Raw genomic sequence first — 25,881 nt, 5'->3', positions numbered from 1 at the left:
TACGTTCATTTATTCTTGACCGCTGCATTATCAAGATTGATCTTAATGTTTTCAAATAACTGACAACATTGGAAAAAAACAACAACTGTTGTCCCTTTTTTCTCAATCCTTCACATCCTGGGATTCTGTTGAAAAAAATAATGACATGTTTGGTGCTTTTTTCTAAACTGGTATTTTTCATCCAACATTCATTGTCTTTTGTATTTATTTGTCAAATCATAAACATATTATCCAATATATCAACAGAAAATAAAATAAATTAAGATAATGTCATTTTGTTTTTGTTTTTTTTGTTTGTTTGTTATAAATTAAGATTATAAAAAATAAAATAAATAAAAAACTGACCACTACTGTATCACTACTTTTTAAAATCTCCTTATGTTATCATAGAATAAGCTCAGTTAAATTAGATGGAGTGCTCCTTAGAACATTTTGAGTTCTGCTGTAGATTCTTAATTAGATCAAAGTCAGGACTTTGAACCATTAGAAACACTTCAATATGCTTTGATCTATGCAACTCCTTTGTAATTCTGGCTCCATATTCTTGGTTATTGACCTGCTGAAAGTTTGGGTCTCTAGCCTTTCACCTTGAATTTAGCTCCATCTAACTTCTCATCCATTCTGATTAAGTTTCCTGTCCCTGCTGAATAAAAGCCTACTGACTCCAAGGTACTACCAGTAGTACCATTTTTAACAGGAGCGATGGTGTTTTTATTTATCTACAAAACAGTATTTTGCATGTATGTCAAAAATATAATAAAAAAAATTGTGAGTACTGCAGTTGACAGTAAAAGTCAAAGTTGAGTCAATGTTCCTTCGATGAGGACATTGCATTAAGTAAGGGCGGTGAGGAAATCAACTTTTTGGTGAATGCCCTAATATATTTTAGGGATAATAGTTTGGCCAAAAATCTAAATTCTGATTATTTTAAACCTATATTGCGAATACGATTTTCCTTGATTTTACTTTTCATCAACCCCAAGCATGTAAAATGTTCCACTCCAGGTTTTCAGATTCCACCGTTGCAGAATTTTACCTTTTTCTGGGTGAAAATGGGCTTAGTTCTACTTGCATACAAATACATCCGGGTCGCCCGCAAATTTTTTTGTTTTAAAAAGACCTAAATTCCGTTTTTCCTTCCCCCAAAATAGTAATCGTACTAAACTATAATGTGTTAAAGGCTAGAATGTATTTCCTGAGAAAATAACTGCCTTATAATCCTTTCTGTTTTATCACTTGTCTCTGCTCGATCTGCACCGGGAATGGGATCCTACACTACTTAACCAGGGCTAACTTTTTCGGCTTTGGATTTGAACATAAATCTAGTCTGTTTGAGTTTTATGTTTCACTTTCGTGTTGCCATTATAGCATATACTCGTTATGTAAAGAAAGAAACAACTAAAATGCAGATAAATCCTATTTTGCCGGACTACTGTGAGCATTATGATGCTGATGATGTCAGACAAGCAGTTTAAGGGAGAAAATGCAAAAAGTATCAATATTGTCTCAGAAAAATCATAAAACATTTTTTTTAAGGTGTGTATTAGCATTCTTATAAAACAAATAATTTTATTGCCATAACTACATGAATTATGGAACCCGGATGTATATCTGTTTGTGCTTCTGGGACGGATTGCGTAGTGACATCCATGAATCTACATCTTAGCTACTGTTTTCTCTGGCTTTCTGTGAGGCAACAAACCCACTCTAAGAATTTAAACACCATCTAAAGGTCTGGGGTGAGAAATTTTGAGCCTTACTCCAGGTAGATAAAGTGAGATTAAATTTGAGTGCAATTTAAAAATTGTATTTTGTTAAATTGGGATTATATCGCAAAAGCAAGATAACTGGACTAAAATACAAATTACAATTAATTAGAATAAAACTTTGGAAACTATGAATCGTTTTTATTGACTTCGCAATTCAGCCTTAAATCATGCTAGACTATCATATAAATTCTAACTTAAAGGAGAAGTTTATAGACTAGATAAAGGTGGGTGCAGAATAATAATCAGTTTCGCTTTCTGAATTTATATGTAAGCTTAAACAAGCTTCAAAGCTGCCCCTTGTTTGTCCCTCTTCTCTTATCACTTATCAAGTCTAAATTTCCATGTAACCAATGAATACAGCTCATAGGGACAATAGGACAAAGAAAGTGAGTGATAGAGACAGGGAGTGATTCTTTGAGAGATGGTGGCATGAAAAAGGCAGGCCATCCTGCAGAATTTTAATTACTGCAGGCAGCAGCTTTTCTCACTGACTTATCTCCATTGTGGAGTTTATAGGCCTTAGCAATCCTAAAAAATAAGATCTCTTGGGTAAAGATAAAACATTTGAGCATAAGCATGCACATAACTTTGAATGATACTTCCTTAAACTTAATGTTGATCTCTACTTCTGCCAAAGCTGTTAGATAGATTTAGGAAAAACAATTTAAAGGTGCATGATTGGTAGGAGGTATCTTAATATTAAGATAAAGACATTTTATAAAAGACAGCTTCACAGAGATCTGTTATTATACTAGCATTGCGAGTTCAAACAATGTGAATAAAAGTCGAACCAGAAATTTTCCAGTACAATTATGTTTGGGATTTTTTCTTTAGCATCAAAGGTCAATGCCTTTTTAAAGCCATTGCGTGCTGGAAGTAATTATGATGAATTCTGCTCCAGCTGTGATTTCAAAGCACTGCACTTATGACACCCCCTCAGCCCTCCTATTTCTTCCTCTTTCACCTCCCTGACATTTCTATTATTGAGAAACAGCAACTCAAGTAGAGCACGCTTCTACCGCCTGACTATATCCGCTCTGACTTAATCCTCCTGGCATTTTCGGTAGCCAGCTCCCCTTCCTCACACATGCCAAACTGTTTAATATTCAATCCACACTGGATGGGATTATCATGCCATGGGTTAGTGGGGAATTCTGGGGGGTATGGCCTTATCAGTGTTTATGATGCAGGGCAATTTTTCTCTTATTCCTCTTTGGCCATTAACAACGAGTCTTGATTGTGCCTGTTGAGTGTGAACAGGGATTGATGAGAGGTCTGAGCCTGCAGCAGGAGTTCCTAATGAACAAATAAATCAAAAATCTCTCTAAGATCGAGTCAGTCTCTCGGATTTCACAAAGTCACACCACATCAGACTTGCGGAAGACCATGATCGGAGGGCACTAATTGAATTGCACTGAATGTGCAGGCACAGTGCAATAAGCTCCGCCCCTGGACAACCTCGCCTCTCACCTCACTGAGTTTTTTCTTTTCTTTAATTTCACAGCCTGAAGTCAATTTCACAGCCCGCAATCTCCATATGTTTATCTACAGAAATGTAATTTGTGTTATTAGTGCCAGTGGTTTGACGGCATGCTCAAGTGCACCCACACGCCTTGAAAAAAAACACATTTCCCCAGTCAAGGATACAGAGACAACAAAATGCATACACCCACAAAGTTAGACTATGAGGCAAAAGAGTTTTGTAAACTGTGGAATGTAAAAGTATTCAAAACCCTTCATCTTTTCTCATGCTCTGATGTTATTTTGTCATGTTAAATCTTAATGTCTTTTGAGTTGATGTATGCTTATCTAACAGATTGTGTGGCCCAGATTGAAATCCAGTTAAAATAACTGGATTATAAAATTATTTATTATTTATTATTTGAGTCCAATTGTCTGATTTGATCACTAAACAAAAAAAAACTGTTCTCACAAAGCCTCAATGTGCTTACTATCAAGCAAGGTGAGGATATTATTAATCAGAGATGTAGCAAGAAACTAGTAACACTGAAGGAGCTACATGTATAAAGATTTACGACAGGTTTTTTAGGCAATAGCATTTGACATCCTCTTAGCAGGTTGACACACAATGTGGTTAGACGTCTGTGGACATAGCAAACATGAGAATGAAGGTGCTCTTATTTAAAGTCATTTGGGCTGCATGAATTACAAATACTAAATTTAATCTCTCAATGTAAGAAGTAAAATAGTTCACCAGGAATTAATAACTTTCCAAGGCATTGGATGTTTTTGTTTTAAATGCACTTGTCAGTGCAAAAATCGGTGCAATTTAAAGCATTTGATCCAAGAATAAGAAACACATACATTTCTCCATTGTGGGACAATAAAGGTGTTTCTACTTTCTATAAGAAAAAGCAATTTTGCTTTAAAGTACTATTCTTTGTTTATTTAGATAAGTAAACTAATTCAGGGAAAGCTCGTTTCAAAACTTGTATTAAACTCCATAAAAGATTTGTTGGGCTGAAGCAGAGGTTTCAATATATGAATAATGATGTATGCAAAAGTTACCGTATGACAATAATATTATAATGCTTGATGAATGATTTTTGACAATAGGCCTGTTGTTTTTTTTACCTAGACTCAGTCATTCTCATTGGTAATTATGACTGAGGAGGACAAAATCAGGAGCTATTCTTGTTTGATCAAAATACCAGCAAGGGTCCAACAATAACAAACAAAACAGGGTCACTTATCATAAAAAACTGAATGCATCCATTCAAATCCGAAAGAAATGGTTTCACAGAATTTCAAGGAGAGCAACCAGCTCTATCTATCCATGTGGTAAATAAAATCTTTGGTAAACAAGACATGCTTTAAACTTTCCTCCCAATACACGCAGGTCCTTCTTTTCTATTAAATTATTTTAGTTTCTATTGTGTATCTGTACCAAAAACTGTTTACAAAAAAGTATTTTGCGGAAAACAACACTCAGCCTGGTACCATTTTTTTCTAGAAATCATTAAAATAAAAATGCATATTTACATTGAACACTTAGCCTTAATTAAAAAAAATGGCAGTAAATAATTTACAAAAAAATGAATGGAAGGATTCTGATATAGACAATGTTTCTTTTTTTTTATCAGTCCACTGAATTTCAACTCATTGATGGATGGATATAAACATTTGAAATATATGACTGCTTGAATATCTAACTTTTAACTTAAAATCTGTTTCAGTGGGTGCAAGAAGAAGCACCACCTTAGATCCTTCCTTCCAGCTGCTTCTAGATTTGATGACATTTGTTGCTCCCACAAGCTCAAAGGGGAAACAACCATTCTAGTAGTTTTACTGTTTGTCTAATCTACTCAAAATTACTTTTTGTACATTAATGCCTTTATCTATACTGATTTTAATAGCTATTTGCAAAGCTTTTTAACCACCTCTTGAAATATTTTGCTACAATAATTCTTATCAGCAGTTTAAAATCTTTTTTAAGCAAGCTGCCATTTTCTTTTTTTATTTTAATATTGACAACACATTTCTTTCTTTGAGATTTGTTTCTTCTGTTGGCTGCTCAGTTTAACTATGAAATTTCTTTTTTTTTCTTTAATATTATTTTGTCTTACGTATATATCTGTATTCTTACTATGGTCTACTTGTTTGCATCCTGTTCACACCCAGACATTCCTACTGTGGGGCAATTAAAAAAGATTTTATTATGTTTTTGTACCACACAGCCATGAGGCAACAAGGAATATGAAATATTGAGTGTAAATATAGTTGAACTGGTAGAACATCTTTTAATGGTGTGGTAAAAAATATATATATTTTCTGGACATCCCAAATGGGGTAACATTCTGTAGGGCGTCCCATAAAACACATTGTTCTCAGTTAGAAAAACCTCTTTATCCGTGGGCCATTACGACCTCATAGGGGAGAAATTGCTTAATATTAGTGCTGCTGGCAACGATGAGATGTCAGATGCAGTCAACATTCTATTCAACTGGCCGTAGCAGATAATACAGAACGGGCTGTGTGCGTTTTTCTTTCTCTGGGTTTTGCAGGAGAGTCCTTCCTGCAAAACTCAGACAATCACTGGAACTAGAAAAGACTGGAACCAGAGAAGCCTGATATCCCTCAGCAGAAACTGAGTGAAATCAGCCTTCCATTCACATGATTGTCAGAGCTGAGGACCAGCATAGTTCACACCTACACTACTGGGTTATTCCTTTAAGAGAACACAATGAGCCACCCTCTTAAGTCACCCAAACCTGGATCAATACCAACAGACTTACATTTAATTACATTTTCCTTAACACTGAAAATACCTAATTTTCCTCAAAATGAAAATTAATATTGATATTATCTGGCAAGAATAGGAAGGTTGTCTCTGTATAATCAACATGGGGATTATTGTTTTTATTGTGTTTGAAATGTTTTTACCATCTTTTAAAAGCTTTACTAAAAGCTAAGAAAAGTTATCTAGCAGCAAAAGCATGACTGATCTATTAAACCGGATGTTACGCATGTTTTGAGTATTATTTATGGCTAGGGCAACTGTATTTCTATTTCACTGATAGAATAATAATTCTATCAATAAAATATGACCAAATGATCCTTTGAACCAAGTTTCTTTATGTCTGTTGGCCATTAGGCCCTTTATTTATAACACAGCTCATTTACCTATTTAGTCCATTCACTCTGTAATCGTTAGATGTCATGGCACTAGCGTTCTTAGGCAAATTAATTCAGCAAATATTTATTATTGGTACTTTTGTGAAACTTCAAGGCTAAATTAAAAAAATTGTTATGAGAAATTCAAAAGCCTCAATGTGATTCTAAACTCAGCGCAATATTCATTTATCTCAGAACTAAAAAGTAATCATAGATTATTTCAAAGCCCTTTACATTTCTAAAATAAAAAAATAAAAATCAGTTTCGTTGTTAGTAGGATTTTTACTTTGACACTGACAGGCCTCCAGGCAAAACCCTTTTATGTGTAACAACTGATGAGGTCATATGTGGGTTTTTTTTTAGACTTTATGACATAATCACAGGTTTAAAGGAGCTAGAAAAATACTGAGGTTTTGTTGGTACTGAGGTTCTATCATGTTCACAACGGGATGCATCACTTATGTGTCTATGTCTCTTTATGGTCATTTTGTGGCTCGTTATTTCATTGTCTCTCTATTTTGCACCATTTTATGGAGGTTTTGCAGTGAATCCATCAAATGAGCAGTTGTATGTCCTCTTTATACTGCTCTCTTAGAGCTGTTTACGGCTGACACTTTGTATGTGATTCAGAAAATATCCTAAAAAGACACATGTGGAATTGAGGACCTGTGGGAGAGGGATTTACATGCATCCCCAACCAGTCTGTGATTATTTGAAGCTGCATGATAGCTCAACATGTCGCCATGAAAAATGCGATTTGTTTAGCTGGCAATGATTTCCCAGCACAATGACAGGAAGTAAAAAAAGATAAAAAATATGGCTTTGCCCACTGGCCTCATTTCTGCAACCTTACACTTGATAAGCTGCAACTATCTCATCTTGAGCTGCCAAGTTGGTGTGTAACACAGCCTCATCTGGCCAGGGCAGTGAGCTACGACATTTTCCCTCTCACCCCCACTGATCACCCAACAGACACACATGATAAGAAGACTCTCAATCTAGTTTCTCTCCAAAGCTCTTGTGCCTGTTGGCCACTGAAAGTACCACCAGCATGCAGCTGTCAGCTGAGGGGGATTGAATTAACAGCAACAAAATCGTCTGTGTTTGCTCAGCCTAGTGGACAGATAAATGCACCAGCAGAAGTTTGAACCTAAGTAATGCAAGTTTATACTGTAGTGTACTGTAAGCTTTCCCTGGTTCAGATATTTATAAAGGAAAAAAACTGTGTTAGCTTTATCAAATTACCCTTTTTTAATTTTACAGGATTAAAGGCTACCCTAATTATTTGATTACATTTTTCTCTAGTGGTGTCTAAAGTAGTTTATGGGTTCCCGGAAAAGCCTGGTTGTTAAAAGTATTTTCTTGAGGTTGAAGAGGTCAGCCCTTGAGTGTGAATTAACATTTTACAAACTCCACTTAAAAGCATACTGGAGGATGTTCTTTTTCCAGGTGGATCATCGACATAAGTAGTTCTCCTAATTGTCAATCGTTCCGGTGATATGTTTATGTAAGGCCGTCCTACGTCCCCATTTTCACTTACCTGTGGTTAGTCTGACATAGTGGAAAATTGGAAATCTTCTTTTGGAAAGTAGGTTTGTATGAGCGATGCAAACAGCAACTTTTAAACAGAGTGTGCACGAGGAGAAATGGGCTCCGTTGCATATCCTATTCAATAATAGGCGTTGCCTCTCGGGAGTGGGTACAGGGCTGTGCATATACGTTTTTTATTAAAAGTGGAAAGGAGGGGTCTTTTCAAAAATTCATGAAATTCTCCACTATACTTTTAACTGTTACTGTATTATGATATATCAATATAACCTTAGTATACCCTGCACTGTAACCTATGAAATCTTTGCAAAATCAGCTATATCCGGAATATATATGCATGGTTATGGATATATATAAAGTAAATTTTAAAAAGGAATATATAGCAATTTAGACCAGTTCAAAATAAAGTTATGCAATAGACTAGAAAAAGACAATGCAGTGTGCAGGCCTGGTTTGATGGGAGCGTGTCTGATTGACATGTGCATTTGTAAAAATCCTCAGATGAAAGTATGTTCCTAAACAAATATATATTATTTTTGCACTGCATTTCATTTCATTTACCGATCAGTCTCTCCTCCTAATTTAATAATCCTTTCTCCAAAACAAGATGGGTGTTTATGAGTTCTATATGAGGAAAAACTCTGTAGAGCAGGCACATGTTCAGCCTAAGGGATTGATTCATTGATTCCCTTCGGCCCTTGAGGCAAGTTAGAAAGCAACTAGGCAGGTTTCAAGGGCTCTCATTACCAACATGTACATGTAAAGCTGTTCAGTGCTGCCTGAAGCCGTCTGGCAAAAAAAAACAAAAAAAAACTAAATCGGGTGCTGCAGTGAAGATGATGGATAGCCTTGTCCGAGATACAGATGGCTCCTGCAGGAGGGGGTCTGGTTCCCCTTTGGGACGAGTCAGCCAAGCTGAGGACCTCACATTGACAGCCAGAGGCAGTGCAACAAAATGCACAGCAGAAACATCTTAAACAGCTTGAAGAACAAGCAAGTCTTGAGGATGTTGCTTTAGAGCCACATAATCAATAACACGCAATAACATCAAAATATATGTAAACCAGCTGATTTGTTGCCCTGTTTAGAGGTAACATAAGAGAAAATAGACTTGCGGTACTTTGACTGTTTATAGATGATAATTATCATTACTATTATTATTATTACTCGGCTTTGTACCGTTGATATCAATTTCGCTAACAGTCCTAACCTGCAATATTTGATGTCATTTATCTCTCATGGTTATAAAAATGATGATTATCATCATTGTTATTATTATAGTTTTATTTTGTCATTTTCTTTTATGATGCAGCTGCATATACAGTAGTAGCATTTAAAATTCCCCCAATTTCTTTGATGGGCCCTTGGTTGGTCTTTGGAGGGTCCCTATACAATTCCTGTTTTAACATCAATTTTTGTACTAAAATATTCTGTTGTGATTTGTGTACATTAAGATCTAAAGAGAAGTGTCATCTCCTGGTCAGACCCTGTAATTCAGCGAAAGGGTGGAGTCAGAGTAAGGGCTGGCATCTGACTGGGAAGGGCCATTTTGAATCAGCTGTTCCTGCCACTTTTCAAAACAACGAAACATACAGGCAGGGCATCCCATTCTACAAAGCAATAAAATGTATTGAAATATTTCTGTTAAATAGAAATACAAATTTCATTTGAGTTTTTGACACTAAAAGCACAATTAGATAAACATGTTTCTTTCTATGAAAAATTTAATGAATAACTATTATAGTCAGAAACTGAGGCAGCTATTTGAATAACTCACAATGGAAGTATATAGACACTCTGTAGTAGAACATGCACTCTATATCACTTTGAAGACAAAAGCAGTAAGGTACTGCTTGATGGAGTGCATGAACATGAGAGAGGGCTCCAGAGTCTCTTGTCTTTGTGTCCTGCCCTTTGAATAGGCCTTGGCCTCTTGGTCCTGCTGGCCCACAGTTTGCCTGTCGGTACAGGTAGAGCTAATCACACATTGTGACACAGAGTCCACATGGAGTCAGGTCTGAATAAAACATGCAGGAAGAAAAAAAATGCAATCAAGAGAGGGCATCTGCAGCCCTCTCCTTCAGCTGCTCCCAACACTCCAGCTATTCGCCACATGTGTCCTCATACTAATGACAAGCCTAAAAGGAGGCAGAGGGCAACCTCTTTTTATAATCAAAGTGTTTTTATTCATAACATGTCTATTAATTAGTTTGGATTCGTCGGCTCCACGTGCTCTGGAGAATTTAAATTGGCTGAAGAGGATTTGCCCTTCCTCTGTTGAGCCAATGATTTCTTGGCAAGTCTTTATAATCAGGGACAGACAAAAAGGAGGAGAGAAAGAGACAAAAAGATGGAACTGAGATGTATGTGTGTGTTTGTCCATCCCTCTTTTCTTTTCCTGTCTCAGTGAGTGACTCTTGTGTTTCTGTATAGAGGGACAAAATTGAAACTGTCAGTAGCATCTGCTGTGATGCTCTACATTTAGCAAGGTGTGTACTTTTTTTTAAGTCAATACACAAATTGTTCTTGTTTCATGTTGGATATACAAAATCTAAAGAAGGTATTTATATAGAACAGAACTATAATAGAATAAAAAAGAAAAAGCAGATAACTGAAGAAATATATAAACATATATTTATATATATATAACAATAATGTGAGCCAGTGAAACAGAATACAGCAACAATTCAGAGAATCTCTGATAGGATAGGAAGACATGTTGACATGGTTCTGCTATAAAGGCAGATTGATGCAACATGTATTTTCATTTTGGCTTGGCCCACAGTCAAACCAAAATGAACATGGCAGAGCAGAGGGACAGATGCGTGTTTGCTGCTTTCACATCTCTTTTGTCAGATTCCATGATTGCATCTTTGATAGAGGAACAGTAGAAGTGGAATTTGTTATGGTTTCTCATGGTGCTGCTTCTCTTTCACATGTATACCACAATTGGTTTAAACAAATTTTTGCTAGGCAGGCACTGAGTGTTATTTTACCCGGTCAGCTCAGAAACGTCTTTCTCCAAACAGATCCAATAGGAATTCAACAAGTCTTAAAAAAACATTTTAGACATACAAAAAAGTTGTTTATGTTCTTCTTTACATAAGGTATTAACTACATCTCAGTTTTTGCCCTTGTGTTTTAGATCACAGTTTAGATATATATTTAACAATGAAATGCTCACTTAAAGTAATCAAACAATTCGTTGATGAAGGGAGTCTGTGGGAAAACTGGTGAAATCCTTTCTGACAAGACCCATATTTTAGTGGATTTTAACTTTTTGAGACAACTCAATTTGGAAATCTTTAATTAGTTTGTTAGAGGATATTAATCCTCTAGACAACATCTGTCAAATTCAAGGCCTGTGGGCTGTATCCAGCCTGCTAAAGCTCTTAATCCAGACCTTAACCTCTTACACCCTAAGGGGGTATAAATAAATTTCTGCCTGACAAAAACACACAAAAGTAAATAACTTATAGCCTCAAAGCTATTAGATTTAAGAAGAAACTTTTGGTACGTCTGTAAAGGTAAGATGTCATAGAATGGTTTTCTGGTGTCAGCACCATTGTAGCTTTGACCCTGCCTGAAATATTAGGGACAAAATACAAAATATTTTGCATTTTTTGAACCTCACCAAAATTTTCTTTGAAATAAACATCGCAAAACACTACCAAAATATTATTTATAGCACAAAAAAGTAGTACAGACTTTCAAATCTAAATGTTGTGTAATAATATACCAAATTTGGACTCAATCAGATGAATCATATTTGTTTTAGAATGGTATTAGTGAGAAATTTCTTAGGCGGAGAGGCCATTTTGGCACATTTATCCATAAATGTCACCAAACTGTGCCAAATATGTTTTTTACATCAATACTGGGGGTTTGGTAAAACTACGAGGTAATGTAGCAGCTGGACCCGCCGGTGGGTCCGTAGGGTTCAAGGGGTTAAGAGCCAAAAAAGACACATCATGTCACTAAGTAGGGGCATATATTCCTTTGAAATATATAAAGTGGAAAAAAATAAATGGGAATAAAACCATAATATCAGTATTGAGCTCTTTGAAAACAACGATAAATTCAAAGGTTTAATTTACAAAGCTGCAATGAACCCTTAGAGAGACTTACTGTAGAGATATAAACCATCAGAAAAGCTAGTAAATAGCATTCCTACACTTCATTTAAACTCAGAATATGTCCGTTTTACTTTGTATTTCCATATATCTGGAAGTACGACGTCACAATGGGTTCCTGCACTTTTAAGACCTGCAAACTCAAATATTAGACAAGCAAGCACAAAAAATGCACTGACACAGAAAACACATGCAAAGGAGAAATCCTGCAATCAAAGAAAACAGAGAGCAGCAAAGTGAAAACGCCCCGCATACACAAAACCCATTACAAATACATAAATAATGCTAACACTCAAACACACAAACACAGGCTCAGGAAAAATGCTGTAAGCAGCAAAAACTGGTGTAGCTCTAGCTCCAGATAACAAAAGTGCTCCCGACATTATTAAATGCATATTGGGAGCAGTTCATAGAGATAATAGACATCAACGGGATTTAATCTCCAGATCCATTGCAAAAACATGAACGAGAGATTTATGTTAACCACGTTCACCTTCGAAAGGACCTTTGGAGAAAAGAAAGAAAAGATAAAATTTCCATTTATGCCTTTACTAGGGCCTGGCTTCATTTTAACTAAGGAGTGCCTCCCCCTAGTGGTCTGGAGCTCCTCCAATATGCAGAGCTCATTTACAGCTTTACTTAATTTGCAGGGGTTGTTCTTCATTTTTTGCTACTTGCAGCATGCAGTACATTTTTTGTATTTTTTAAAGCGGGTTTTGTGTTTGCAACTCTTTTTCTTCGCATGTGTTTTGTGTGTGAATTCATTCATATTGATGGCTCTATATTCATAGAGCTCCTCTCAAAACTTTTTAACCTGTCTCTTTTTTGGGCTAATCACATTAATAATCCAAGATCTGCCTTTTTTAAGCCAATCTAATTATTTTTAAATTTTGGATACTTTCCCAGGATAAATATCAGTATGTCTACGAGATATTGCACTCTACCACCATTACTAAACATAATGGAAAATGATTGTGTCTTATTTTCCACAGCTGGCAGGTTAACAATCCCCACTGTGACTGTAGCACCGGACCACCACCCTACCAGGCCCAACAACCAGTTTGCTTGTTTCTTTCCTGATAATAACACAAAATATTTGAGAGGCAGTCTGTACATCTATATCATAGCAAGTGCAGTACCAAATTTGTCTCTAACAAGAACTGATCTTGACAACATTTTTCAATTAGACCAAATAAACTAAAAAATCATAGAAGAAACCGTACACCAACTTAGCTCTTCTTCCAGCTGTCTCAATGTTGTACCTACAGCTTTCTTTATAAAAAGGCTCAGTCTGCCATAACTTCTGATTTAACAGAAACAGTAAATATGTTCCTTTCCTTATGTGTTTTACCCCCGGCCCTAAAAAAACTGACGCGTTCATCAGTAAAATTATTTTTTTTTAAAAGCTGTGTTTCAACAGCTAAACATTTCCCTAACAATGACCAGCCACTATTTCAGTTTTCATAAATGTGGAATAATCATGGTGCTAGTATTATTGGACCTCAAAGCAGAATTCAACATTATTGAATGGCTTTCTGAAACAGAACTGGACTGGTTCAAATCCTACTTCAGGGACTGTTCTTTTGTGTGTCAGTGAATAACTGTACATCTGAGACCACAAAAATCACATGTGGCATTCCAGAAGACATCTTAGGGCCGCTGTTATTCAATATCTACATGCTCCACCTTACTCAGCTCTTAATAGATAACAACATATGTTAACAAAACTATGCAGACAATACAAAACTATACATTATCATGTCAACAGGTGACTATGAACCAATTTTAACGACCAATTAGGATCAAAATCTGGGACTGATGATAGACTCAGACTTGAACATTTAATGGCACACTAAGATAGTAGAAAGCCAGCCTTCCATCACCTAAAGAACAACTCCAGGATTACATACTAATATCTCAGCAGGACCTTGAAAAACCAGAGCTTTAGTCGAACTGATTACTACAGCAGGGATTTCACAGCTTTGCCTAAAAAAGTTGATCACACTGCTGCAGTTGATCTAAAAATGTTGCTGCCTTCATCCTCAGAAAAGCGAAGAATGTGGAGCACATAACCCCAGTTATAAATTGTTAATCTGGTTCACTTTATAAAACCTTAATCTATAAGTCACTCAGTGGATTAGCTCCAAAATACAATACAGACCTGCAGTAAAAAGTGCTAAAAACCCAAAGTGCTTTAAAATGTAGTTTTAAAAATTAAAAATGTAGTTGTTTAGACTGGCTTGACCAATCTTATCAGTACTTGTGTGCTAAAATATGCTTAACATGGTTAATTAAGCTTTCATTCCAACTTTCCTTTTTTCAGTTCTCTCTGTCTCTCTCCACACACACACACATATATACATATATATATATATATATATATATATATATATATATATATATATATATATATATATATATATATATATATATATATATATATATATATATATATATATTCTAGAACTGTCCTATATAAATAGCACATCTTACCTTGCCTTGCATGCGCAAAAGCTGCCCAGGTAGGGAAAAATATCTGAGACAATTATTAAAGAATATCCATGTAAACTGAATGGGCAAATTACCTCTAATATACATTGAAATGACAAATAGGACTTTTTAAAAGGCTTATCTCCTATGACAAGAACAACAGCGTATTAAGAACCTTATGACCTCTCAGGATTTCACGTTATCCTCTTAAATCCTTCACTGGTGTCTTCGATATATCATTAAGCATTAATAATTGACTTGACACTGATAATTAAACGTTTCCTTCAATGGCTTAACCTGTATTATCAAAGTCTCACCTCTCCATTAATGAAGAAATATAGATTTTGTTTATGAATGTTATTTAAAACAGCTCTGAGACCGCTCTATGGGAAATAAATTAACGCAGGACATAATCTGCTTTCCTTCAAACTTGTATCCTCTAAAAAAAACCTACAATGGTCGCCTCGCAAACAGCCTGTCTCCTGTTAGGGCGAACAAAAAGGCGTGGAGTATTGACACTTGTCAAGACATAACCAGCGCTGATGTTTTAGTCGCGCTGGAGTATGAAACAGGAGGCAAATTGCTCACTAACTCTCATTTCACACTCCCAATGTGAAATCAGCCAGGCACGCAGAGCACCGGTTCTTCTAACATGCACAATGGCCTGGCCCGCTGAATAACGCCAAATTATCTTTCCCCTGGCTTAATTATTCATTAGGCAAACATAATTAATTTAAGAAGCTTCTCTCACAGGAAGTGTTTCAAATAAAGGCCAGGAGGACAGCTTTCTGCTTAATCATTAACTGAACACAGCCAAGAACCTGTGAGGGTATGCATGCTTTGTTAAAAAGAAATAACAGGTGCCAGTTTATTATTTTGCTTTTTTTTTTCTCACACTTTTGTTTTCTTTATTGCTTCACCTGATAATGTACCTTGCAAATCCAGCATTTTAAATCAATGCAATGTATAAACAATGGAAGTTAGAAGTATTGACAACCCTGTTTAAATCAAAGAATGTTTTAACTTAGAGAAATCTGACCAAAATATTTTTAAAGATTTTTTTTCAGCTTACTATAAATGTGACAAATATCCGGTTCAACTGAAACACTGATTAGATTTTTGTCTATTTGTATGCATGTATGCTCGGACTACTGATATTGAAATTAAAATCCCTTTGATGTCTTGATTTTTTAGCAGAAAGTTTAGTTTTTTTGTGTCAGAGATGAAGCTGAACTGTTCATTATTTCATTCACCTTTATGAAAAGGCTAAAATGTTGGCCAAATAAAGTAAAAGTTTTCAAAGTAAAATTTCGTAACGAGAAATCGCAACTACAAATTAGAGCATAATGTTTATACTTTCCGAAAAGGAAAGACTGGAAGGAAGACTGTTTCATTGGATGGAAACTATTGCTACTTCAACATATAAGGAAGCGGCTTTCTCATCTCTATCAAAATATTTATTCTATGCTGAAATAAATGAAATGAAATGAAATGAAACTTCTTATCGCAGGCATGGATGAAGAGATGCTGATTTTGGGAGTAGATTGCAAACCAATTTTGTATGATCCTAGTGTTCCCTACTATAAAGACCCACAACGAAAGGAAAATGTTTGGGCAGAAACTGCATGTGTGATGGATACTGATGGTGAGTTTTAATTATGTCATATATTAAGCGTTCATTACATCATATTCTGTTATTAACAAATAATACCATAGTGCACGCTCTCGTCAAGCTCCAAGGACCTCAGAGTGGAGCAAGACAGGAGGAGGCTAGAGGTTGCTTTGCGGAGGCGGTCTGGAGCAGAGCGGGGCGGTTAGGGAGGATGTGGGATTTAGGGGTAATAAGTAAACAGTGGTTTGGAAATTTTTGTAACAAACACTGTAAACATGGATAATAAATATATTGTTATGGAATATTTTAGAAACAGTGGCAAAAATGGTAATTCGAGTTCAACTATTTGTCCCATTGTATATCAAACTTGGAAAAATGTGTTTATTTCCCTTGCCAACATTTTCATCTTCTATCTCATATGTGTAGCAAAAAAAAAAACAATTGGCATGATTACACACATATATAAAACACTGGCGCGTAATTGGGGCTCACATAAACACAAAAAACGTTACTCTTTCTATCCCTCCTTTATCCTCCGTACTCCTTTTCCTCAATCTTTCTGACACAAGCGGAAGCATGTTAAAGAGAGGAAATGTGCTTTGATGTATCTTCCCTGTGATTCGGAGCCTTAAGATCAAGGGGCTGTTTGTCTTCAAACTCACCATATCCTCAAATGGAACCAAACAAAGAGCACACATGCTGAAGTGCCTTTCCATATCCATTTCTGTAATGGATGACCTGCCTGTCCTCAATAGCTGCTTTATTTACTGGCTTTTTAGAAAATTATTTCAATCAAAAATATCAGTATCAATATTTTATTTTCAGTGATGAAATGTTTTTTTATGCACTTATTAGTTTTTAATAAAGAAAAAATTAAAAAAAAATTTCTTTATAGGATCACCGGCTGCATGTGAACAGTATGTATCACGTATTACCATGGAAACTACAAGATTCTTTTTTCCCCTAAGATCTATTAAACTCTTCTATTCAATGGATCTATTCATATCTCAGTGAAAAGGATGCATCTGACTCCTGGGGGCTATCTGACAGCAAGTCTCTAGGTCAATAATCTTACTTTCATTTAAAAAAAAAAAAAAAAAAAAAAACATTTTTAAACCCTGGTTTGATAAATGTCATGATAAATATATGGTCGACATGTTATTTTATGTTTTTTTGTATAAGTCATCTCGTCTTGGAAAATTAAGGTGGTTTTACTTACATATATATTCTGCTTTATTCCTGCAGTGTGTTGCTGACTGACACAAAGTAGAGTTCAATTCTAAAATAGATGCAAAATAAAACATTCAAATAATTGAAGACAGAACCAAAAAATAAATTAAAAATGGAGAACCAACACTGGAATTCTATACTCTTCAGGACCACATCTAACAACTCTAAACAATCACATTTTACCCATTTATCTTTACATGCCAGATCATCTGTAAACATACAGTATGTTTCAACTCTTGCGGCCAATTCTTAATTGGATTTAAGCTAGATATCGGGGCCACCCTAAGACATAAAATTTATTTATTCAAATCTGTCAATAAAGCTATTTCTATGTTTAAGGCTGTTGTCCTCCTGGTGGAAGAGACTTCAGCGAAATTTTCTTGAAAAGATCCTTTTTACCTGGTGAAGAAATACTGTCCTACAGCATGACGATTCCACCAGATGTTTCCTCTTGGGGATGATAAGTCTGAGTCTAAGTTGAGGTGCAATGTTAGATTCTGTCTCAGACCTGTAGGTCTGTATGTTCTGTTTTTGTCTCATCTGATCAGAGCATCTTTTTGTTTGCTGTCAGATTCTGCCACTTTTGACGTGAAACGCTGCAGTTCGCCACAGTTTAGATTCTCTGATCCTTCTCTGATTATTGCTCATTTTGTCCAGCGTGCTGCTTTAGATGGAAAACATACAATTAAATACAATATTTTGTTTCCACCTCCCTTTTGTAGATAAACTTTTTTTCATAGACTGATACACTGCAACAGGAGCAAAAAGAAATCTAACTTTAGAATATGTTTGAACTTGACAGCATATTTGCCTTCATAATCAGTCTATGGTGACTGGATTGAGCCTTGAAATGAAATGTGCTCTCACAAATCCTGCTGGCTTATGGGGTGACAAATCCGGCTGGCTTGAAACCTTTCTCTTATCTCTGCTTTCATTTACAGCTGAGTGCAGTAAATACGGACAAATCTTGAGTTAACTTTGTATGGGTTTTCGGAGGTTAAAGCGTGGGGGCGGTACGAATTGGGGGAGCAGATATGACCCCCTCCTGCTCCTGCACAAATAGCATAAGATTAAGACATAGAGGTCACATCCCAACAATAAAAAAGAAAACGGCTGTGGAATAAAATGACTCCAAAAATCACTGCAGAAGTTTAATCCTATTCCCCTGGCAGTCAGAGCTGTGTAAAAAATCACCCAGCGGTATGGCTTGTATAAAACCACAAAGATATGTCATCCAAAAGGGGGACTGCTGAAAAAAATAAAACCCCAAAAGCAGACTAAATCAATACCCTAACAAGAACAAGACACATCTGAAAAGAATCGATTGCAGCCAATGAGAGAAAGAAAAAAACATGACCAAACACTGAGACGCTAAAAGGAAATAAGCAATCTCTGTCAGCATCTTTTTATTTCTCATTTTGTACACTGCTGGTTTACAATTAAAGTTAACAAGTCTGCAATGTAAAAAAAAAAAAAAAATTAGAATAGAATGTTGTATTGTGGAAAATATCATAGAATGTCATATACTGTACTCAGTGTTAATAATTTTTAATCTCCTGTCACATAATTATAATTTTTTTTTAAACAGGAAAAATGACTTAGCAATTTTTAGCCTTATCTACTTTTAAAAAAATCGACTCCTGGTAACCAGGACTATGTTGTATTATCTAAACGTATTTTTCCAACTTAGAATGGCTACAATTGTACACAGTAATATCAAATCAGATAAAATGATGAAAATGTTGTCATTATTCTAATATTTTAGGATTTTTATAAATTAGTGTATTTTAGTGAATTTTTGAAAAAACCCGCCCTCTCCACTTTAAAAATAAATGCATATGCATAACCCTGTACCTGCTCCTGAGAGGGAACACCTATTAAACGTGTGCAAGCCCATGCATGAGCCCATTTCTTCTCTTGCATGCCCTGTTTAAAAGCTACTGTTTGCATCACTCATACAAGCCCACTTTCCAAAATATTTGCAATTTTTCTAATATGTCAGACTCACCACTGGCAAATAAAACTGGGGACGAGCACGTAGGAAGGCAGGCAACATATCACCAGAATGATTGAAAATTAGGAGGACCACTTATTTTTTTGATCCACCCGGAAAAAGAACATCCTCCACAATATCTTTAAAGTGGGAGTGAACATGATGGGCAGGCTCTGAAAGAAGATTGTAGCATCATAAATTTCTGTCAAAGTGTCATAAAACTTTTCAAAACCATTAAAATTTAGGTATTCTGTTTAATTGTTAGTTGTTGTTTTTTTCATATAACTTTTTATAATCATTCTATTCATATGAAGTCATAAAAGGCTTTATAGAAGGTCATCTGAAACTGCTATAAAAAATGCTGTTGCAGCAGAAATTAATAATGATTTATTTCTTTCAAAATTTTGTTTTTGTCATACATAAAATCCCCCAAATGTCCTAAAGGGTTATGAATACTTTTGTCAGACATCGTATTTAAAGTTTGTAATAGAATTGCACATGAATCTCATGGGCATGGATGTCAAACATTTGATAGAGCATCCTTTATCTTATTTCACTCCACACTCCACGCTTTTAAAATATTTAATACACTGTTGGCTGACTTGCACCACAAAAACTGCATTAGTGTGAGCTTCGTCCTCCCTCCTGTCTCTGTTACCTTTCATCGCTACCTCCAGTGTTCATCCATATGCAGAGCTGGGGCTCCTGGAGCGCAGCCAGCCAGCGTCCGCACAGCCTCCCAGCAGAAACAGCTTTGTCAAACTCAGTTAGCCGCCTCTGAGGGGAAACACCTTTCTCCACAGTAATACTCCAGCTATTCACATCATGCCCCTGCCTGCGACTCAGCCACCTCATCAATCCACACCACAACAAAGGTAAACAGCCTTGCACCTTCCACACAGAGGCCCGCGTTGCTTTGTTGACACAGTGTTCGTGCAGAAAGACGGAGCGACACACAGGACAGACTCAGCTTCATTTACAGAAGGTAATTGCACTGGAGCCAAGTGGTGCACTTTGTGATGAGATTTTTCTTTAGCTTTGCCAAAACCATTCCAACCATCTCAATTTGTTTACCTGCCGAATGAAGCTTCTATGACAGGGATGTATAATAAGTTCAGGTAAACACAAACATGTCACCTTCTAGGCAGAATGGCCACCGGCATTGACAGGTTATTTTCTAAAAGGCCCACTTACTGTGCACACTTAGGCAGAAATAACATGACATTTGTCTGCTTGGGATCACCTAACATGCTCTGGATGAAAACACTCATAAATATAAACATTTTCTGGGTTAGGGTTTTTAGCTATGTTTGGGCCTTCACACTCCATTTATTTTGGTCAGGTACTCTGGATAAAAACATTCACCAAGTGATGAATTCAGTATCTGCCTGAAAGAATAAAGACAAACCAATATGCTATAAAAATTTCTTTAAGCCATCTTAACTTTCTTCATTGGTGAATGCTGATTTTGTTTATGAGTTTTCAACTCAAAAACAAAACCAGTGACTTCGCAAATTCCTTCAGCGAAGTCAAAAAACTGCTTGAATTAAAAAATAAAAAATCATTACTCTTTTCTTATACGGTATGTTTGGCTATTATATATCTCTATGTTATGATCTTACTAGCGTCCTTTTCTTTCTGTTTAAGCTTTTATTTTGGGTTCTTAAGATCACTTTGTTTTGTTCCGTGTTGTCTAGATATAGATGATTTTTGTATTCTTAGTTTTGCTCTTCCTGGTTATCTCTTCGTTTCAGCATTTTGCTATTATTTATTCCCTGGTCTAGTTTTAGTTATAGTTATTCTTTCTCCTATCTTTAACTCAGGTTTTCCTTCAGTTACCTCCCGACCCTTCTCTTAGGCCACGTCCACACGAAGTCAAAACGAACACGAAACACTAATATTTTCCAGAACGTTTGTCTTAAAGACGGAGACGTAAAATAAATGTGATCGACCACATGAATGCATGAAAACGCTGCAAAATATATGCCAGGCCTGTAAGTGGCGCTGTGGTGCCAAAGCAAAAATAGGCGAAAACAGGCAACGAAATGTTGGGCATGCGCGGAAAATGGCCCTGCGGGTCCATTTTCGTGGTTCAGTCAAATTCAGTTGCTGAACTATGTCGTCAATATTGCTCTGTTCTTCCTGGAGATATTCCAGAAGAAGAAGATTCTGTTGTAAGCCCGACAGCAGGGTGAGTAGAATGACAGCAACCATTCAACACAGTATGGCGCCATTGTTGTTGTGATACTGTGTCACGCATGCATGTTTAGAGGCGACGCTATGACGCATGCGTGTAAAAAAAAAAAATGCGGTCAGAGCTTAAAGATGGAAACGCGAAAACGGCGTTTCAAAATCTTCCCACTCTGAAGGCTTAATAAAAAAAAGATCGGTTACAGACCTGAAACGCTGGCTTCGTATGGATGAGAGGCTGGTTTGGTGAAAAATTTGTGAATTTAGGCCAGGCTTTGACTTTGTGTGGACGGGACCTTATACTCTAGTTTTTTTCCTTATTTTTTCATTTGTTATTTTGTAGCCATTTGTTTTATTCCCCTTTAGGTTTATTTAAGTTCATTTCTAGTTCATTTTAGTTCCTTTTGTTTCTCCCTGGTTATTCTTTGTTGCCCCCTAGCGTCCTTTTCTTTCCCCTAAGCTCCTTCTAGTTACTCTGTCTACACCTGCTCCCTATAAGCTAATTAGTCCTCCCATTGTTTCTGTTTCCCATATATACACCTCCTGTTCAGTTACCCTATGCTGGATCTTCGTCATTCTTTTGGTTTATTCCTCCCTAGTGTCTCCTATTGCAGGGCTCGATGTTAACCATCGCCCGATCTCCCTGGGCAAGTAGTTTTTATTGTTTGGAGAGTATAAATTTCATTGCATTTGCCCGCCGGGCAAGTGACATGATCGCAAAAAAAAATTAAAAAAATTGTATCACTCAAAATTGCTTTAAAATCACCAACATTTAATGAAAACGACCCAGAAGCGTTGCCGGCACCATTTTTGATTTGGAAAAGCTGCGTGATTTGAAAAAGCCGCGTGATTTTCCTCCAGATGGCAAGATTTTTGTACGGGAATTGGCGCGAATCAGACAATTTTTTTGACTTTGCAGGCTAAAAAACAACCACAAGGCAAAAAAATGTAAGTACAGTAACACACCCACCCCCTATTTTACCCTCCACCCAAATAACCCTAGATTAAAAGTTATCAGTCAGGGATTAGGAAAATTGGCATAATTGTATGGCATGCGCACAGTGTAAATATGGCTATCATATGGCAGTTTTCTGTACAGTGTTGCAGGTCATACATTAAAAAATTTTCATTAAATTTTTTTCTCTAAGACATTGGAGTGGTGCATTTAAATGTTATAGCGCTAAACATGTTAAATTGGTGGCCTGTTATGTTATTATTGTCTTGTTGCTGCATTTATTTTGTCAGGGAAAACTAATCCTGAGTCAGTTAAAAGTGAGGGAATTCTGAAATTATGTAAGACTGTGGAAACCCTGTATAAAATAACTACCGGTATGGTATGGTATGGTATGGTATGTATAATTATTCTCTAGAAAAGTCACATTATATTAATAGTATCATCTTGTATAAACATACCGTGACTCTAAAATAAAAGTTATTTATTTGTGACATTGACTTCTATCTTGTGATTTATCTTAAGTTTTTAACCTGTCAAGTTTTTTTTAGATTTTTAACATTACAATTTATATTTTTCCAAGCACACAACAGTTTAAAGCAAAGTTTAGTTTGAAAAGAATGTGCAGGAAGGATTGGAAAGCATGTTAACACGGTAATGTAGGCTTGAGTTCATTATCTGATGCATGCATATACACACCAGGAACCTGTAAACTTAAAAAATACTGCATTACCAAAAACATTTAAAAAACAAACATGATTCATTGATATACAAAAATGAATATTAGGAGCTATATTTATCAAACATTATACTGAGCAACTAAAAATTGTTTCTGGGCAAATGAAATGTGAAAGTCACTTGCCCGAAGGGCAATCTTACTTTTTCATTAAAATTTGCGAGCTATCTTCCCTGCCTCCTCCTACTGCTCTGCATTTGGGTCCACTACAACACCCACAAATCTTGACACTCAAAACTAATTATCTAACAGAAAAATGTTGAAATACGATTCACTAATAACGTGATCATGCACCATTTGGTCACACAATCAGGTCATGCTGACAAGCACAACCTTCTGTGTGGAATCTGTTGCTGACTAAAGAAGACATAAAGTTAGCTATTTGTTATATTACTCAGGTTTTTAAAGCTGGTGTTAGTGTACTAACTGTAAAGGAAGCAAGCAAAGAAACTGTTGTTTAGTAGTACTAAGGCCCTGATCTACTAAGATCACAAATAAGGAGTGCTAGATAGCCTGTGCATACAAAATCTTAGCCTGGACAGCCAGAATGACTACGACTGTATCAGTCTGAAAAGTTGCAGGTAGAAGGGCAGAGAAAAGGTGCAGACTTAACTATTTAAATGGTAGTTTTGTATATGCCACAGGATCTAACTATGAAAAGTTTTGTTAAAGCCCAATGGACTTATTTTGGATATCCCAAAGTCAGCCGTAGCAGTTGGACTTTCACTGAGTTTTTCTGAAAATAGTACTGTGCACTGCCATGTTTGATGGTTCTATGCAGAATATACAGGTAGAGGAGGAAAGAAGGCCTTCATTTTTTTTTTTATGAGATAAAGAAAAAAATCAGGACCTATGTCTAAGATGACTCAGAGGCAAAAACATGGCAGAGGGGGCCTGCCGTCTTTATCATTCCAACTGTTGAGACCAGTTAAGATAATTGTTTTATTTCTGAATGCAATGTCATTTGGTTATGGCCATCACAATTCTTTCAGATATCCCAGACACACAAAGCATTTTATTATTTCTTTTTATTTTTTTTCCATTAAAGATGACATTTCTGGTAATATAATTCATCAGATATAATAGAAAAAAAATTGCTTCCCTGCAAAAGAAATATTCAGCAAAAAGAATGACAAAAGGGAAGTGATTACTTCTTTTTTTTTTTATCTCCAATCAATAATCATGTTTCTTAATGCATAACTTAAATGAGCAGAACTGTCGATAAGAGTAAGCCACTGTTTATAAGTAATTTTCCACTTTGCAGACATGAGGACAGCGGCAACAAAAAAGCTACATAAAGAAATAGGCTATTTATTTTATAATATAATATTAATACTTAATCAATTAACAAAATCTTACCACTTATGGACATAGAGAAATGTAATTAAAATGATGCATATACTGTACAGGAGCAAGGTGACCATCACCACCACATCCCCCCAACACCAAAATATCAGGTATTGATGGACAGCACAGCAAATAACTACGCTGGGAGAGACCACAAACTGCAATAGTGCTTTGAAATGATCCATCCAGATCTAATGGCATACATTGTTGGAATGAGTTATTCCTTTGGAGCTTTAGTACAGTATGGCATGACTTCTATTTGTGACTGTCTACAAGTCAGTCTTTACTACATTCAGCACTCAAAAACAGCATTGCTTGATAGATGGTATGTCTATACTATTTCAACTTCTGACAGTCCATATGTTGAGACATGCAGGGAGAACTTGCTCTCCTGTCTGTCAACGAAGGTATGCTTCATTTTCACCAAAATGACTGCAGACATTTTGTGTGCAAGCTTTCACCTACATTTTATCCAGGCCAAATATAGAAGCAAAAAACAAACCTGGATTACGTTTTAGGCTGTGGAAATTTAAGTATATGATAAGTAATTACATTAGCATGACCAGCATATTCATGAAGGGAAACATGCTAGATTGTTTGTACCTGCTATTCTGATGATTTTCAAGACAACGTTCTGTCTTTGCCAAGTTAGTAGATCATTTTTGCACAGGTATCTAGTTGGAATATGTTTTTGACAGTATAGCTGATCAGGAATTAACTATGCAAATCAAGCTAACTGTAATAAAGGGTAATAAAGGAAGGTAAAGACTTCTAAAAACCGGTATGGACACCAGGAACAATGCCTGCCTTTTAGTGACAGATTATTGGCTTAAAAAAATAAATCTGTGTTAGCCATATTATGTAGTTATGACATCCACCTTATATATTTACAAGCAAAATACAGTTAATCACAGCAGTGATCTAGGATATTCATTGGACAATATCATGGCTTCTCTTTCTTATGATATAGATTGTATTTAGCAAATTATTGCTGTCAGTAAATGCTTATAACTTTTTACAATAAATAAAGCATGGGTCTAAGAAATAACACGGTAACAATTTATATATGAATGCTTTAATAATTATTATATGTACCTAGTGCATCCATTTATATTTCCTTTATCGCAGCTAAATAAAATGTAATTTGGAAACTTGAAACATTTTTAAAGCTTTCAGATTCCTAATTACTTATTGAGAAGTATTTAATTTGCCTTTCAGGGCAGAAATAAAAACAGTTTAGAACTAG

General features: G+C 35.9%; 1 protein-coding gene across 3 annotated transcripts in view; it reads right to left on the bottom strand.

Annotated features, from left to right (window-relative positions):
• The window catches only part of LOC119786102 (seizure protein 6 homolog), a 143,408-nt gene that overhangs the window by 105,730 nt on the left and 11,797 nt on the right, over window positions 1–25,881 (bottom strand). The gene's annotated exons all lie outside the window — the stretch shown is intronic.

This window comes from Cyprinodon tularosa, unplaced genomic scaffold, assembly GCF_016077235.1.
Source record: "Cyprinodon tularosa strain WSP-4 unplaced genomic scaffold, ASM1607723v1 ctg265, whole genome shotgun sequence".
Taxonomy (NCBI): Eukaryota; Metazoa; Chordata; class Actinopteri; order Cyprinodontiformes; family Cyprinodontidae; genus Cyprinodon; species Cyprinodon tularosa.
Note: the sequence above shows the minus strand (reverse complement) of the source record. Positions and strands in the feature narration are given on the sequence as shown.